Source organism: Carlito syrichta, unplaced genomic scaffold, assembly GCF_000164805.1.
Source record: "Carlito syrichta isolate Samal-C Ts95f unplaced genomic scaffold, Tarsius_syrichta-2.0.1 Scaffold312581, whole genome shotgun sequence".
In the NCBI taxonomy this organism is placed as follows: Eukaryota; Metazoa; Chordata; class Mammalia; order Primates; family Tarsiidae; genus Carlito; species Carlito syrichta.
In genome coordinates this window covers 158,710-165,606 of record NW_007256677.1, presented here as the reverse complement: position 1 = coordinate 165,606, position 6,897 = coordinate 158,710, and positions in this window count along the sequence as shown.

Genomic DNA, 6,897 nt, shown 5'->3' with positions numbered 1-6,897 from the left:
TGGTCTCAAACCCGCGTGCTCAGGCAATCCACTCACCTCAGCCTCCCAAAGGCGCAGGATTACAGGCTGAGCCTCCGAGCCCGGCTGGGAAGACATTTTTCAAAGCGACTGAAGGCATGGCTCTCAGGAAAGCTCTGGCCCCATTTGGTTCAGGGAACAGACTGAATTCAGCAGTTCATTCCTCATGTGATGTTGTCTACCAAAGACAATACCCAGGCTCCAGGTACTTGTCAGGGAGAATAATGTCAATCGAAGAAGGCAGTGTTTGCAGAGGCTGACTTTAAAATATATGTCCACTTTCTCCTCTAAATTCTACAAACGGTTTCCTTGGATTAAGTCATTCTAGCTTTGGACCTGAACTACCTTGAAATTACTTTTATAAAGTGGCCATCTGTCCTGCTCACCAGCCTAAGTCAAGTGCCATAGGACATGGCCCACAGAACTGGATTCTACTGGGACTTTCGATCCCAACATTCCTGATTGGATTCAATACTGTAAATAAATGTGCCTTTTCTGAGAATCTGCTTTTTCTCTTAATATTACAAACATTATAAATGTTTCACTTGCATCTGACTTCTTTCTTTGCACTGGTGGACAACTTGGTGAGACCTCATCTCTACAATAAATCAAAAAACTAGCCGGGTGTGCACGCGCCTATAGTTCCAGCTACTCGGAAGGCTGAGGCGGAAGATTGCCGGAGACCAGCAGGTCGAGGTTGCGGTGGCCGGGAGCGGCCACTGCACTCCAGTCTGGGTGACAGAGTGAGACTCCAACTCAAAAAAAAAAAAAAAAAAAAAAAGTTCAGAGTAAAATCTATGGCCTGCCTCTAGGAAGTATATGAGACTGCATTAAATCGAATGTACTCATGGTTCTAATTTCAACCTATAATGGGTGAATGAAAGGCTTTCTTGGTGAGCACTTAGTTTTGCTTTAGGAACCCCTCCCTAAACTATAGAAAAAAGTTCATATTTAGAGTTTCATGGATTTCTTGAGTTTTTGTCAATCATAGCTATGTTTTATGAGGTCTTCTTTTAATACCTTTTGCTATTTTCTAAAATTATTAATGTGATTTATCTCCGAAGAAATTTACTAGTCACTTGTCTCTTAAGTCTCTCTCTTCAGCTTTAGTGTTGCATGGCTAAGCCCATTAGATCCTGAGTCTGGTCTAGGAAATACTATTGTAGTGCGTATAAATTTTCCTGGTTGCAATACTTTCTAAAATTCAGGTGAACTTAAGCTTGGCAAGTCAAGTGACTTGATGATTTATAACTTAAAATTCCATTTTCTTTAAGGCAAATACACAGTCATTTAAGATGTTCCCTGTTTCTTTTATTCATCTTCTCAGGGCCTTAGGGTTATCCATTCTGTCACTGATGAAAGTATCTGGTGTACATCTCATCTTCGGTCTTTGCTGATCTCTGCTGAGGTTTAGCTTGCCCTGCCTGGTCTTTGGAATCTGCCTCTACTCTCACTGTGTCTGCTGATAAGGTATATCCCCCGTCATTTCTAATCAACAAATTCTATATGCCGTTTCTTCTTTGGTTACACTGCAAGATCTGATTGGACTTCTCATCTGCTCTGAGTCACCCTCTGGGCCTCTCTCCGTAAGCACTAGAAAGCATGGCTGCTCTTTCACTCCATTCTGGGGCCATGCAAAATTGGGAATGGGGTGAACAGAGTGTGGGAAAGGCCATTTCAGAACTTGCTTTGTTTTTTTTTTCCTGTTTATTTTATTACTGAGATGTGGGGTATAAGACAGGATTAGGTACGTGAGTAGTCTACATGTAGGTGAAGTCTGGGCCTCCAACTGGTCCTCAATTCCCCAGGTTTAGGATCAGGTACCCTTTGTGATAACACGTGCCATCCCACCTCCCTCCCACCCATGGCAGTGTCCCGCTACTTCTTATCCTTCCCTTGTAGCAATGTGATAAAAGTTCAGGACCCATTTATACGTGAGAACATGCAGTATTCAGTTCTTTGTTTCTGTGATAGATCACTAAGTATGATGGACTCTAAATCTATCCAGTGTGCTGCAGTGTCCATAATTTTGTCTTTCTTTATGGCTGTATAATACTCCATCGTGTATAAGTACCACATCTTCTTTATCCAGTTCACTTTTGATGGGCAACAGGGTTGGTTTCATGTTTTTGCTATTGTAACTAGTGCGGCAATAAACATGCGTGTGCAGGTATCTTTTTTATAGAATGATTTAAGTTCCTTTGGGTATATTCCTAGGAGGGGGATTGCTGGGTCATATGGAAGGTCGATTTTTAGATCTTTTGGAAATCACCACACTGTTTTCCATAGAAGTTGGACTAGTTTCACTCCTACCAACAGTGTAGAAATATTCTGTTTTCCATACCCATGCCAGCATCTGTTGTTTTTTGATTTATTAATGATTTGCCAACACTTACCCTGTACATACTCTTATATATTGTCCTGGCTGCCCTCTGATGGTGTGGAGCCCTCTGAGAAAAGCTCTTGTTTGAGTTCCAGTTGTCAAGTTGGGAACTAATTCTCTCTACTCTCATGTCCCTATCTTATCCAAACAGGGTGGTCTCCACCAACTCTCCAAGAGTTTAATGCCATGGACGGACCACTGTGAAAACCCTTTCTCAAGACCCTCACCAACTATTCACTCTCTGAATCTTCTTTAAGTTCTGCAACCCCAGACCAGTAAAGGTCTTATTTCCTTTTTGTGTAGTAGAGAAATGGCTCACATATCATCATACATTCTTCCTCTTCTATGGTTTATGTTACAAACTCTATGCCCTTAGGGCTCCAGGATTTGCCTTTGAAGAGCTAATATATATATATATTTCTCCCTCCATGCTACTTTAGCTTTCTATCTCAAGAGCCTATTTTGAAATTCAAAGTGAATAATTTGGCTTGCTGAATTCTGCTTGCTGGATTCTTTGATATAGTCCCTTTCCTGGGACAAAAGCCTTGGATTTTCTAATGGTGAAGATGTTGCAGGGTAAAAAAGAAATACCAAGAAGGAAGAAAAACATTCTATAGCGACTTAGATAATACGAACTGAAATGACATAGATGGCCTACTATAAAATTTTGCTCTTTGGGAAGGAACTGAGAAGAAGCTAGGCAAATTTCTCAAGGTGTTTATGTTCAAATAGTCCTGAAATTTACCATAAATGACAGATTTTTCTCTCCCTCCCTTCTAGGCTATGAAAATACTCCTTACGACACTGCCTTCTTTCCTATGCTCTTTCATAACCTGGGAGGGTTGGTTGGCAAAATTCCACACAGTAAGCAATACTCATTGCCATCTAGCAAACTCAAACTATCTCCTTGGGGAAGAACAGAAAAGCCCTGTGGCTAAAAATGTCAAGTCTGGGATTCTAGAACTCTACAAGAAAAACTGTGGGGAATGTTTTTTCTTTGGCTTGGAAATAGGCTGGAAGACAGATGTCTTTTTCCCAACTTATTAATTTCTATAATTCAAAGCAAACAGATATTCAAATAAACGGAAAGAGCACAATTTTCAGATATTTTAATAAATATTTGCTAATGGTGGGATATCACATTAAAAAGAATCGATTAAATGTTATCATGGACTTAAGCTTATAGATATTGGGAAAAGGTCAAAATACCCCCAGATCTCTGAGTTCATGATAGTAAACTTGCTTTGCTTGCATAATGTTCATAGAATGCCTGTGATAAATGCTGTGCAAATGGAGATGCTTCCTACCCAACATGGGCTGTTAAAATTAAACTCATTTATATTGAGTATCACCATGCCAGGCATATTATATACCCCATAGATAAATGAATCATGACTAACCGACGTATGTATGTACTTTGTGTATATGTATACATATGCATATCTGTGTATGTATGTAATTTTCAAAAATTAAAAGATATTTTTACACACCCAAGAGAGATTTAATCTCTCAGTCATAATTTTATGTTGTGGAGTATTGCTTGGAAGCATGCTGCTGGAGTCAGATCCCTTGGGCAAAAACCATTTATTAGCTGTGTGACCTCAGGAAAGTTACTGAACCATTTTGTGGAGCAGCAACTTTATCCTCAAGATGGGAGCATCTGCCCCATGGGATGGTTGTGGGGATTAAATGAGCTAAGACATGGCCCCATATAAAGTACAAAATAAATGTGAAATTTCAATATAACTATGAGCATGTGCAAGTATTTATGCTAGGTGCTCTGAGACATAAAAGTAAAAAGATGTCCAGTCCTCATACAAAGTTTCCTATCTAATTGAGAACCCAAGCTGCCATTCCATATAAAGTTAAATATTAATACCTAAAAAGAAAACCAACAGTCCAGTTCGGCGGCACGGTACAGCATCCTAAATACAAAAGACTTGGGGATAGAGTGACCCGGACCAGAGGAGTCTTTTTCTGTAAGGTGTCAGTCTCACATGTGTGTCTCTTCATTTGATGCTTACTTCTTTGACATGGTGAAAGAAGGCTCAAGGCAGATTGTATAATAAACACTTTGCAGTGGCCCAGCCTCCGTTAATCCTGCAGTGGTTTAGCCAATGGTGAACATTAAATGATGCAAATACTGATGCTGGATTAAGGCTCTTGACAATAGAAATGGGTTGATCTGTGAGTGTTCTAAGAAGTCGGCCAATCTGTCAATGTCTTCAGCTTATAGAGGAATGACAACTGCTTTAGCTGATTTTTAAAAAATTTTTCTGAGATTTACAGAGAGTGCCAAACTGTGATTATTCAGCTTAAGAATTAATTTTATACAAGAACTGGCATAAAACAATGTGTATCTAACTGCTGAATAAACAAGTCCTCCGTGAGATCAAGGACAGAGCTGCTTATTGTTGTTCAGGGTTATCATGGGAGGGTTTGGGAAGAAGTGATTATGAAAGGACCTTCAACAAGAATTTAAGGTAACCTTTGCACTACTTAATCCCCTTTAAGTCAAATATTAATTCCCCCAACTTGATTTTTCAATTTGTGACTTTAGATTTTTCAACTACGGACTGTCCCTGAATGGTATTCCACAGCAAGATTATTTTTTGGCTACATTACGAGTCTAGTGGGTTTCCATGGGTTGATCTGAGAATATAGACTTCATCTATAACATTGTTTCTGTGGGGAAAAGGGGGTATTCTGAATTTTAGGTAATCAATTTACAAGTCCATTTTTGAAACTTATCACCAGCCAACACACTAGACCAATTATTCGCTATGCTTATTAACTATATTGCTATGCTTATTAACTGGATGGTGATGGAATAAAGACAAAGTAGAGCAGTGAGAGGGATGGGATGGGTGACAATTTTAACAGAATGGTCACCGAGAAGGTGATATTTAAGCAAAGTATGAAAGGAACTGATCAAGACTACTGACCATATCCACATGTAGGGGAAGGGCATTTAAGGCAGAATAAAGAGCCAGTGCAAAGGCCCTGAGGCAGGAGCACACCTAATGAGTTCAAGAACAACAAGGAGGCCAATGTAGTTGGAGGGGAGGTGGGATAGAGAAACTAAGGTCAGAGAGGTAACTTATGTAGTGGCAGGGAGGGGACTTCCCAGATCATGTAGGGCCTTGCAGGCTATTGTAGAGCTTTTGAGAAAGAACTCACTTGTATTGGGCTAGCTTAAAACAGGATCCACCTATATTAACATAATTCCTCCTTTTCCCTTTCTTCTACACTTAAACTTCAATGTGCACAACAATCATCTGAGATCTTATTAAAATTCAGATCTGATTTAGTAGTTCTGGGGTAGTGTCTGAGATTCCAAATCTTTTAACAAGCTTTCAGGTGATTCCAGGGTGCTGGTCCACAACTATACTTTGAGTAATGAGAGTAAAGAGATATAAGCTGCCAGGGGCTTTGGGGCTTATCTCTCCATTAACTGGTTGCAAGGGCCTTTCTTTTCCCTTGGCACCTGAAAGGACCACCACAAATGGTTTTACTTTAGACTTTATATTAGTCATGGGTTCCCTCACTTTTCATGGTCCTGTCACCTGACTAGTATGCACAGTCCGAGTTGCCTCTGGGAACACAAGACAGGTTGTCTGGGCTGCTTCCATGCAGAGTGTAAGAAGCTTCTCTGGTTTCCTCACTGACACTGTGGAGGTTCTGCTTCTGAACCTCAACCTGGGAAACTTTACTCTGCTCCCTGAATGATAATTTATCTCTCGGACCATAATCATGCCTTACTCCAATTACAGTAGCTCTGATCCATGGTCGTCTCTTCTGGTCTCACACCTCACGTTGACAGTCCAGCTCTGTAAGCTAGACCTGAGGCAGTTGCAGTACTCGGGTGATGTTCCTAGGCAGAAGAGTGCATCACTGAAGCTTGTGTTAACAAGCAAGGCCAACTTTCTTTCTTTTTTTTTTCCGAGTTGGAGTCTCACTCTGTCGCCCAGACTGGAGTGCAGTGGCCGCTCCCGGCCACCGCAGCCTCGACCTGCTGGGCTCTGGCCAACTTTCTTAAGAGCTAGCACAGTAATTTACAGATGAGCAGGCCTGAAAGGACTAGACATTTGCGAATATAAAGCATAGGTTATGAAGTCCCATAGGCTTGGGTTTGAATTGTGCTTCCATCCCCTACTGTGCAATCTGGGGAATATTCCTTAGTCTCTTTGAGCTGCAGTTTCCTCATCTGGAAAACAGAAATGAAAACAATACCTCTCTTATGAATTGGAGTAATGTATTAAAGCACCTGGTAGAGTGCCTGGCACACATGATGCTCACAAACTACTAGTTGCCATTATTTTTGTAATTTCTACTAACATCCCACCAGTATCAAATCGCTTTGAGGCCTGGCTTACAGCACCCAGCTTTATGGAGTTAAGGTACCAGAGCAAATCCTTCAGCAAAGGCGTTCAAAGAAGAGACACAGAGGCCAATGACAGTTTCATCACGACAGATGTCACACGAAATAACCGAAA